Raw genomic sequence first — 12,651 nt, forward strand, 5'->3', positions numbered from 1 at the left:
ATGTAATACAAAAGAAATAAGAACTGATAAACATATCCTCTGGGATTGGATATGGTATTCACTAATTAAATACTATATTTTTATTGCTGTCAAATGTCAATTGTTTAAAATCAGTTATCTCCTGTCTATCAATAACAAAATGACAAGAAAAATATAATAAAATATTCAGGTAACCTAAGAATAGATATTTTAAATAATTAATTTTGCCCATATAAGAAACTCAAATTAACTAAAAAATCAAAGAAATTAAAAATTTTAGTATACAAAACAAAGTATTGTCCAGAATATAGAAGAAATGTAAATATCCATTTATTTCTAACACAAATGCGAACTAGTATAACTGCTTGGAGAGGATAAATATATTCTTTAGAGTGTATATATAATGGACTATACATGGGATTATATATTATATATACATTGAATGTATCTTTTCTTTGATTTTGCTTATATTTATTACTGATATATATATATATCTCAAACTTAAAGTTATGTATGTATGTATATGTATATATCCATGGTTAAGCTATATGTATGTGTGTTTATGTGTGTGTGTGTGAGTGTGTATGTGTGTGTATTCCTAAATTTATAAATATAACCTGGTCAGCCCTTATGATTTCAGGAGAGTCTACAAAATGGTTATCTAATACCAAGTGGATTATATTTAAAAGAAAGTTAATATTTTTCATTGTGAAACACAGACACAACTTCTTAAACACAGGAAATAAAACAAAGGAAAATGATTTGGAACAACTTTTCTATTCATGGAGAAATATATTTGCCATAGCAATAAGTTTGTCATACTTGAAACTTACTCTCAGCCACACTCCTGTGGATTAATAGATGTTTTCAGGATGATCTGAACAGATGGAAATTTACTTTCAATATAAAAATAGTATGTTATCATATAAAACTTGAGAGTTTCTCAAGTAAACACAAACACAGAATGTTGCAATACTCTATAATAGAAAAATTTAAGCATGATGCAAAGAGAGGGTAGTATATAAATTTTGAATCACATATAAGACAATTACTTTTGAAATTGCCTCTACCTTTTGTGGCTTTGTCCCCTAAAGAGATTCAATCTTTCTACATTCTCACTAATGTTTATTTTGCATCTCTTTTATTTTTTTAAGGACAGTCATTCCAGTGAGAAAAAAGTGGTATCTTATTTTGATCTTGCTTTGAATTGCCTTGTGACTTTGTATCATTTTACTTAGAACTGGATTTATTTGATGTTTTCTGGCAGCACAGCACAATTTATCTGTGGCAGTATTTCAAGAAATTTCTGAGTCTAGAAAATATTCCAAATTCAAAGTATTTTCATAAGTAACAAATATAAGCAAAATTGAAAAAAATATATATTCAACTTTTTAAATAAAAAAATGAGAATTTGGAATGTACTTTGTGTTAGGATGACAAGTGTACCTACATAGAGGTATAAATATAAATTTGTATTTTTGTTTTGTTTTGTTTTTTGAGACAGGGTTTCTCTGTGCAGTTTTGCGCCTTTCCTGGAAGTCACTTGGTAGACCAGGCTGGCCTCGAATTCACAGAGATCCGCCTGCCTCTGCCTCCCGAGTGCTGGGACTAAAGGCGTGCGCCACCAACGCCTGGCATAAATTTGTATTCTTTATATAAGAAAAACTTAAGTTTACCTTATACATGCAAAGAAGACTTGTGTTTGGTCCTTTCACATAAAGGAACCAATAGCTTTTTTTGTGAAAGTATCATCATAAAATATCAGAAATTATTTGTTTTCTGCAATATTTATTAAGACACATTTAAGACAAGTTAAAATATAGCAATTAAGTATATTAACCAATGAACAATTTGTCCATTCTTTCACTTAAGTGGCATTCATGTATTTAGCTAAAAACAATTTCATGTTGATAGTGTGTTTAAAAAAATTTGAGGATATCTTATGAATGTACAAAGCGAACCCCATTTCAAGTTTATGTTCTAAAACAGACTTTTCATGACATCAACTTTCCAATTCACTGCAATACAAATGTGTCATTGTAAAATCTCACAACTAGAAAAACAGTGGCTTAAAAACAGCTGATTTTAATGTCCAGTCTATGATGCTGGATACTCATAGACTTTCAAAGAAATGACCAAAAATTCAGTAGGGAATGGAAGCAGGAACAGAAAGATAAAAGTTTGGCTTCATGAAAGAACTTTCAAGGGATATCCAAAGTGATGTATATGGAGTGGGGACACTAAGGGACAGGTGTTTACAAAGAAAGCCCCCTTGTAATATGTAGAAGATACACAAAGTCACCAGAAATATTCTGGATCCAGAGTATTTGAAACTGGAAAGTTGAAACAGACCGAGAATGGTGAATGACTTTGAGTTGTTGGGCACGCATTCCTCTAGGTCCTAGAGTCTAGGAGATATTTCAGTGCTAGTAACAAAGAATGTGGGGCTTGACCTTTCTCAGTGGTTGGGTAGAACTGAAGGAAACACTGACCTAGATGTGTGTGTTGGAGGAAGGGGACAGAGGGCAGGTAGGAGGTGGACACTCACTGAAACAAAACTGCTAGTGGTAGAAATGTTGATTTTTACACTGATCATTTTCCTTAAGGCACAGTTCCTTGTTCATCTTTGTCTTCCTAAAAGTACACAGGGTCACATACAGACTAGATTCTAAAACCATTAATGAGCATATAGTAAGTCTAGACATTTGAGAACTGAAGACTAAATCCAGACATTACTATTTATTAATGAATGCCAATGTAAATTCCAGTGCAGTAGAAGATACTACAAGGGTCCTGTGTGCTGTGTAGGCTCTTTAGAATATGTGTGCTAAAGCATCACTATACAAACTATCCATTTTTGAACTTTGTAGGATAAATGATCAAATAACAAAAGTTAATATGGGGATAGTAGTATCAAAACACAGTCATTCTGGGAATGTGCACCACCATCAAATATTAAATTTCCATATCTAGGACCATTACAATCCCACTTTCCACTAGGATTTTGAACATCCTCACTTATTTTTCAACTAGTAAAAATTATGAGGTTAATAAGCCCATTTATTTCTTTTTTAGTAAACGTGATTACAAAGTATCAGAAGAAGAAAAAAAATAGTCATCAATGCCTGAGATTAAAATAACTGTGAGAGAGTTCAAATATATTAGGTCAGAGATGACCAGAATTGATTGTAATTTAGTTTTGTTAATATGGGTGTTCTTATGCTATAGGTAAGAAGAATGCTTTCTTGGACAAGCAACATCACATCAGAGGTATTAGAGCTGAAGCCAAACCACTTGAGGGGGAGCTGAGGCTGCTCTTGCAAATCCTTGTACACAAGACACAGCAAGCGTGAGGGTTCAACAGAACTGAGTGTGTTTGCCTCTTCAGTGAGCTAGCACTAGGAAATGCTTTCCCAAAGAATGGCTGCTCATTGAAATAGCTGAGAGCTGAATACATACGGCAACTGCAAATAAATAAGACACAGAACAGAGGACCAGATGGAGGCAGAGCAGATGATTCTGTATTTTAAAGATAAAGGAGCTTAAACTTTTCGAGGCATTAATCTGCTTGGCTCTTGAGAGTCTCTTTTGCCAATGTAATTGAACAAAAGAATTAATGCACAACAGTAATGAGGACAGATTGTACATGTTTTCCTTTTCTTTAATTTTCTTCACATTCTTGATGCATTGCCAGAGTTTTCTTTTATGTTAATGGGAGTGCTTTGCTAAATTCTTCATCTCCTTTTAATGTCAGAATAACTAATGTTAAAAGGAATAGATAATTAATAGCATTGTATTTACTTTCCCTCACTGGCTAATATGCAATGCGTATCATGCCTTGGGCATTTTCTTAAATGTTTTCCATCTCCTTAGAAGTGTTACATCAAAACTGAGGGCTGAGTACTCCTTCTGCTCTGAAAAAATGCTCCAATCTAGTTCCACCAAAGGGACTTCAGATCTTTCCTCCCCTCTGACTAATCAACTGCCAGATTCCCACAGAACTGACTCAGTCAAAGCTAAGTTGTTTATTTGAACACGTTCTTCTCGAATACCTCCTTTTCAAAAAGAAAGAGAAAATGAACAAGACCTTTGTTCAATACAAACTCCACTTGTTTGTGTCTGTGCTGGTGTGTGTTGCTTTTTGCTTCTAGCTATTTGTGGGTTTGGTCTGCTTTTATGCTCCCAGGTCCTTGACAGGCAATGTTGGTCTGTTTATTTAGAATCTGCTTTCTGGGATATCTGTTTATGTTTTTGTTTTCTGATAGGCCTACACAACCTGCATTCCTTATACCTCAATCTCCCAAACTGCTTGGATTACAGGCATGAATCACAGGCATATCTGAGACTCTTTTAGACATATTGTTGCTGTAAAATTTGTGTTTCTTAAATCATTATAAGAATATAGTTTAGAAGATTTTTTTAGATATTTCTCATTTGTCAGGGCAAAAATAAAAATGTTTAAGGCTTGCGGAGACAAGGAGACTCTTGTAATGGTCTGTAGGTAGGAATTGAGAACACAGAGAAAGGCAGACCTGCTCTTCCCTCTACACCTGATTGGTTCCAGTAAAGAAAACTGAGCGTTGATTCTTACCTCAATATGAAACCTTTCTGTACAAAGGAAAAATCAAACATTTAAAAATGAAAATACTCCAGTTTTCAATCCACTTTGTTATCCAACCAGAAGTGAATGAGGGTTCCCCTTTCCCCACATACCCAGCATTAACTGTCAGTTGTTTTCTTAACTATATCCATTCTGATTGGTACAGTCACTATGGAAATCAATGAGGATAAGTCTTAAAAAGCTAAAAGTATATCTATCATAAGGCTTGGCTATACCAATCCTGGAGCATATTCTCAAAGGACTTGACATCCTTCCTATTCTACAAATGTTTGCTCGGCTTTAATCATTGTCACTCTATTCACAAGAGCTAGGAAATGAAAACAACTTAAATGTCTGCAGGTTGATGGATGGATAATGAAATGTGATATGAATACACAGTGGAATTATATTCAGCTTTAAAAATGAAAAAAAAAATTGAAGGTAAATGAATGGAAATAGAAAATGTTATATTGAGTGAGGTAACCCAGCTCCAGAAAGACAAATGCCAAATGTCCTTTCTAATTTGTGAAAACAAATTCTTAGATGTGAGTATATAACTTAGGGTAAGCAAAGAAACCAAGAAAATAAATAGGAACCACAAGATAGAGGGAAGCAATAGAGGGGGATATTTTCAGATATATGTTCTACAAAGAGGAAGATGATAAAACTGCAGATAGGTAGCTGGGGAAGAGCAAATGAGAGTAGTACCAAGGGAAAGAGAAGGAGGGATAAATAAAAATAATTGAAGAAAATGTGTTTACTTAAAAATACATACATAATAAATATTCATATATGAATATGTATATGTGTGTGAGTGTGTATGTGTGTGTGTGCCTGTGCATGCATTTACATACAAACACTAATGGCACTTGGGTTGATAATTTTCCCTTAAAGATCTATAGATTATCTAACAAGACTTCCAGTGTTAGTTAACTGAGAAATACTCCTTTCAATTGCTGATCAGTCCAAGAGACCTCAAAAATAATTCAGGTTATTGCCTTTGCACTTGGTTGCCTTTCAGAACTTGGAAGTAAGACTACATTGTTGACAATACCATACACTTTCAACACTGCCTCAAAGAACTGAACCGGTACTGTTCTGGTGGTGTCCTCTCTGAGGAACACTGTATCCAAAGTTGTTCTGCAGCTACCAAAAGAGGAAAATAATCAATAGACGCACCTCAAAGCACAGGAACCATAAAAGTGCCCTGCACAGCAAAATATCCCCAAATGTGCAACAGTGTCCTTTATAACTTCAGGGTTACAAGGGTTACCAGAAATCATCCAGTTGATTGTAAGGCCTGCTCAGTAGGCAGCAATTTAGAATTCATACGTTATACTGCAGACCTAATCAACAACATGTGGCTGGAGAGATCATTGCATTTCTCATGAAAATGTAAGAAAAACATCTCAACATGAATATTGAAACATTCTCTATTTGATTTTCTAGTAACATTTTTCCATTCTACCTTTTAATTCAATATACAATGAGAAAAACGTTTTATATATTGTAAAGATTCTACCTCTGCTACTCATACAGTATCTTTCTTCTACACAATGATATACTTTGTTAATCTTTCTATCTATGGTAATTATAGATACATTTGATATAAAAATAGATTCCCCAAAAGTTACTAATTTGTTTGTAATGCATTCTGTTGTATGAAATCATTATTTCTATAAACCAAGGCCATCACATTGATAATGTGGGATTCTGACTTTTGAATAGATGTGATGCCATATCATAAAATATGTATCTATATTGACAACATGTCAAAACCAAAATAATGATGGTTTTTATGAAATAATGTCTTTACTTTTCCTTGTTTGTGGAAGTATGTTTATGGAATTGGTTGAATCACATGGAAATTATCTTGATATGTACTATGTTAGTCTAGTCTTTTACAAGGGTGAGAATGTGGGAATTCAATACTATTTAGTTTTGAGGAAAGAGGGCAACTTGTTTCACATACAGAAAGCACAACACTACCTACTACAGAAATGCAGAATTTATGGCTAATAAAACAGTACTTTGGTTAATGTATTAATGTAAAAAATGTCTAGACTACTATCCCTATTCCATTCAGCTGATTCATGTATGTTTACTTCAACAAACTAAGCCTCATTTAATCAAGTGTATTTATTCACAACATCTGCTCTTCTTTCTCACTATCTTTGGTAGAGAAGTCCTTGTTTCAGCCAAAAAGGTTAGTCTAGATTTAACTGCAAATTAGCAGTGCTTAGGATGTTTCACATATGTACCTACATGTAAAAGCATAGTTTCTCAAAAAGGAAAGTGAATGTTCTGTACAAACAAACATGCCTCAAAACACACGAATATCTAGTCTCTTGAATGCAATAGGACCTGGGAGATTTCTCTTCAGTGAAAGTTTTTGGCCTATCTGTGCCAGAAGAAGTAAGATGTTTCTGAACTACTAGCATGAAGGACTTAGATCACGCCTCAGAAAAAGATGTGAAGATCAAATTATGGATGACAAGAAACTTCATTTCAATTAAGTTACAAAGGCTTTCTGTGATAGAACTTTTTTAATGAAATGTTTGGGTTGGATGACAGAAAGCCAATAAACATGAACATCCAGATGCTGGTGGCATATGCAAGTAAACTAACTCCACCAGAATACCAGAACAGGGATCAGAATGTCTTTCATCAAATACAGCTTGTCTGTTAATTTGCATAAACATCATTGATATATCCATGTCAATCTAACTAGGAACTTCTGGCAGCTATTCAAATACTTAATTTTTACTATCCATTTTGCAAAATCAATGCTCTTTCACATTTTTTTATAATGATCAGCTAAATTTCGCCTATTTCCTGGCATGTACTAAAACTTTAATGAAGGCTGGTTACAATGATTCATACTAAAGGGTTTATGGAGGACCCTGAGAAAAACATAAAGAAATGAAATTTATGGATCTGACAATAAAAGTGTAATTCAGAAAACTGCACATAAAAAGAATCAACCCAGGGAAGGTTTATTAAGGACCAGGGAGGAATGACTAAATTCTAGGCATGGTCTCCAAAGGATTTAATACACCGAAAGGCCTTGCAATGGATAATACTGGGGTGACAGATGAAATGATATCTTAAGGTAGAAAAGGTAGTATAAGCAAATACTCTGGAGTAGGATTATGTAACGAGTTTGTTCTTTAAATTAATCTTTAACAAACCTGTCATTCACTAGTCCCTCACAGCGGCTGCCTTTCAGTTCCTGGCATTATGAACTATAAAGAGGCTTACTCATTCAAATTTGTTACTCTCATTGTTTTTTTTTTCCTTTTATTTTATTTTACAGTACCATTCAGTTCTGCATAACAGCCACAGATTCCCTTGTTCTCTCCCTTCCTGCTCCCCTCTCCTTCCCCCCAGCCCAGCCCCATTCTGATCAGGCCCATTGTTTTTTTACTTAAAGTTTTTTTTTTAATTATTATTATTCGTTTTACATACCAACCACAAATCACTCTCTATTTGGCACACCTCCTCCTGCTCCTCCCTAGCCTCTTCTCCCAACACCCCCCTCATTCTCTCTCCAAAAGGGGAAGGCCTCCCATGGTGAGTCAGTAAAGCCCAATACAGTCAGTTGCAGCAGGACCAAGCCCCTCCCTGCTGCATCAAGGCTGAGCAAGGCATCCAACCATAGGTAATGGGCTCCAGAAAGCCAACTCATGCACCAGGGATAGGCCCTGATCCCACTGCCTGGGGGGGGAGGGGCCCTCTAACAGATCCAGCTACTCAACTGTCTCCCATATGCAGAGGGCCTAGTCTGGTCCCATGCAGGTTCCACAGCTGTAGGCCTAACGTTTGTGAGTTCCTACGAGCTTGGTTAAGTTCTCTCTGAAGATTTCCCTGTCTTGATTTGACCCCCCTGGCTATATAATCCCTCTTCCCTCTCTTTGGAATGCGGGAGCTCGGCCTGGTGCTTGGCTGTGGACCTCTGCATCTGCTTCCATCAGTTACTGGATGAAGTGTCTATGATGACAGCTAGGGTATTCACCAATCTGATTACAGGATTAGGCAAGTTCAGGCACCCTTTTCACTATTACTAGTAGTCTAATCTGGTGTTGTCCTTGTGGATTCCTGTGAATTTCCAGAGCACCAGGTTTCTCCCTAACCCCATAATGTCTCCCTCTATCAAGATATCTCTTTCATTGCTCTCCTACTCTGTCTCTAGCCCAGCTTGACCATCCTGTTCTCTCATATTCTCACGCCCCATTCCCTCCCTTCTATTGCCCTCCCCGCTTGTGCCTAGTTTACTTGTGGAGATCTCATCTGTTTCCCTTTCCCAAGTAGATCCATGCATCCCTCTTAGGGTCCTGCTTATTTCATAGCTTCTCTGGAACTGTGGGTTGTAGTCTGATTATCCTTTGCTTATATCTAGTATCCACTTATGGGTGAGTACATACTATGTTTGTCTTTCTGAGTCTGGATTACCACACTCAGGATGATATTTTCTAGTTCCATCCATTTACCTGTGAGTTTCATGATGTCATTTTTTTTTATAACTGAGTAATACTCCACTGTGTCTATGTACCACATTTGCTTTTTTCATTATTCATTGAGGGCCATCTAGGTTGTTTCCAAATACTGGCTATTCTGAACATATAATGTTGCTATGAACACAGTTGAGCAAGTGTCCTTGTGGTGTGATTGAGCATGCCTTGGGTATAAGCCCAAATGATATCATTGGGTCTTTTGGTGGATTGATTCCCAGTTTTCTGAGAAGTTGCTATTCTAATTTCCAAAGTGGCTGTACAAGTTTGCACTCCCACCAAAAGTAGAAGAGTGTTTCCCTTGCTCCAGATCCTCTCCAACATAAGCTGTCATCAATGTTTTTTATCTTAGACTTGCTGAAAGGTATAAGATGGTATCTCAGAGTCATTTTGATTTGCATTTCCCTGATGACTAAAGATGTTGAGCAATTCCTTAAATGTCTTTTGGCCATTTGAGATTCTTCTGTTGAGAATTCTCTGTTTAGATCTGTAGCCCATTTTTTAATTGGATTGTTTCAGGTATTTTGATGTCTAGTTTCTTGAGCTCTTTATATATTTTGCAGATCAGCTCTCTGTCAGATGTGGGGTTAGTGAAGATCTTTTATCATTCTGTAGGCTGCTGCTTTGTCTTATTTACTGTGTCCTTTGACTTACAGAAGGTTCTCGGTTTCAGGAGGTCCCATTTATTAATTGTTGCTCTCAGTGTCTGTGCTACTGATGTTATTTAGGATCTGGTCTCCTGTGCAAATGCATTCTAGACTACATCCTACTTTCTCTTGTGTCAGGTTTAGTGTAGGTGGATTTATGTTGAGGTCTTTGATCCACTTGGACTTGAATTTTGTGCATGGCCAAATGGATCTATTTGCAATCTCCTGCATGTTGATATCCAGTTATGCCAGCATCATTTATTGAAGATCCTTTCTTTTTTCCATTGTACAGTTATGGATTCTTTGTCAAAAATCAGTTGTTCATAGGTGTGTAGATTAATGTCACTGCCTTCAATTTGAAACCATTTGTCCATATGTCAGATTTTATGTCAATACCAAGCTGTTTTTATTACTGTAGCTCTATAAAAGAACTTGAACTCTGGGATGATGATGCCTCCAAAAGTTGCTTTACTGTAAGAGATTGTTTTAGCTAACCTAGGTTTTTTGCTTTTCCATATGGAGTTGAGTGTTGTTCTTTTGATGTCTGTGAAGAACTGTGTTGGGATTTTGATGGGGATTGCATTGAATCTGTAGATAGATTTTGGTGAGATTGCCATTTTTATTATGTTGTTTCTACCTATCCATGAGCACGGAAGATCTTTCCATTACTGATGTCTTCTTCATTTTTTTTCTTCAAAGACTTAAAGTTCTTACTGTACAGGTCTTTAATTTGTTTGGTTAGTGTTATCCTAAGGTATTTTATGTTATTTGTTGCTATTGTAAAGGGTGATGCTGCTCTGATTTCTTTCTCAGCTAGTTTATCATTTGTGTATAGGAGGGCTAATGATTTATTTGAGTTAATCTTGTGTCCTATCACATAACTAAAGGTGTTTTTCAGTTCTAGGAGTTTCCTGTTAGAATTTTTGGGACCATCTATGTATACTAACTTACCATCTGTAAATAGCAAAAGTTTGGCTTCTTCCTTTCCAAATTGTATCCCATTGATCTCCTTTTGTCTTATTGCTATAGCTAGAACTACAAATACTATATTGAATGGATATGGGGAGATTGGACAGCCATGTCTTGTTCCTGATTTTGGTGGAATCCCTTTGAGTTTTTCTCCATTAAATTTGATATCAGTATTGCTTTACTATGTTTAAGTATGTTCTTTGTATTCTTGATCTCTCCAAGACCTTTATCTTGAAAGAGTGTTGGGTTTTGTCAAAGGTGTTTTCAGCATCTAATGAGATGGTCATGTAGTATTTTTCTTTCAATTTGTTTATGTGATGAATTATATTGACAGATTTTTGTATGTTAAACCATCCCTGCATTTCTGGGATGAAGCCTAATTGATCATGGTGGATAATTTTTTCGATGTGTTCTTGGAATCAGTTTTCTAGTATCTTATTAAGTATTTTTGCATCAATGTTCATGAGGGGGATTGGTTTGTAATTCTCTTTCTTTGTTGCATCTTTGTGTGGTTTGGGTGTCAGGGTAATTGTAGCCTCATAGAAAGCATTCGTTATGTACCTTCTGTTTCTATTGTGTGGAACAATTTGAGAAGTATTGGTATTTTCTTTTCTTTGAAATTCCGGTAGAATTCTGCATTAAAACCATCTGGCTCTGGGCTTTCTTTTAAGTTGGGAGTCTTTTAATGACAGTTTCTATTTCCATAGGGGTTATAGGTCTATTTAAATTGTTTATCTGGTCTTGATTTAATTTTGGTAAGTGGTATCTATCCAGAAAACTGTCCATTTCTTTCAGATTTTCCAATTTTGTAGAATCCAGGGTTTTAAAGTATGACCTGATGATTCTGTGAATGTCCTCACTGTCTGTTGTTATGTCTCCCTTTTTGTTTCTGATTTTAATTTGATTATTCTTTCTCTGCCTTTTGGTTAGTTTGGATAAGGGTTTGTCTATCTTGTTATTTTTTCAAAGAACTAACTCTTTGTTTCATTGATTCTTTGTGTTGTTCCCTTTGTTTCTTTTTTATTGATTTCATCCCACAATTTGATTATTTTCTGGCATCTACTCCTCATGGGCGAGTTTATTTCTTTTTGTTCTCAAGCTTTCAAGTGTGCTGTTAAGTTGCTAGTGTGGGATTTCTTCAAGTTCTTTATGTAGGCATTTAGAGCTATGAACTTTCCTCTTAGTGCTGCCTTCATAGCGTCCCACAAGTTTGGATATGTTGTACACTCATTTTCATTGAATTCTAGAAAGTCTTCAATTTCTTTCTTTATTTCCTCCTTGAACCAGTGGTGATTCAGTTGAGCATTAATCAGTTTCATGAGGTTGTAGGCTTTCTGTAATTTGTATTGTTGAACTCTAACTTTAAGACATAGTGGTTTGATAAAATACAGATTATTACAGATTTTTGTATCTGTTGAGATTTGCTTTGTGACAAAGTATGTGGTCAGTCTTAAAGAAGGTTCCATGGGGTGCTGAGAAGAAAGTATATTCTTTTGTGATGGAGTGCAATGTTCTGTAGATGTCTATTAGGGCCACTTGAGTCATAACATCTGTTACTTCCCTTATTTTTCTGTTAAGTTTCTGTATGGCAGACCTGTCCATCAGTGAAAGTGGGATGTTGAAGTCTCCCACTATTAGTGTGTGGGGTTTGATGTGCAATTTAAGTTTTAGTAATGTTTCTTTTACATATGTGTGTGCCCTTGTATTTGGGGTATGAATTTTCAGAATGGAGAATTCATCCTGATGGATTTTTTCCTGTGATTAATATGTAATGTCCTTCTTGATCTCTTTTGATTAATTTTAGTTTGAACTCTATTTTGTTAGATATTAGGGTAGCTACACCAGCTTACTTCTTAAGTTGATTTGATTGGAAAGTCTTTTGCCAACCCTTTACTCTGAAGTAGTACCTGTCTTTGAAGTTGGGGTGTGTTTCTTGGATAGAGCT

Source organism: Peromyscus maniculatus, chromosome 19 (assembly GCF_049852395.1).
Source record: "Peromyscus maniculatus bairdii isolate BWxNUB_F1_BW_parent chromosome 19, HU_Pman_BW_mat_3.1, whole genome shotgun sequence".
Classification (NCBI taxonomy): Eukaryota; Metazoa; Chordata; class Mammalia; order Rodentia; family Cricetidae; genus Peromyscus; species Peromyscus maniculatus.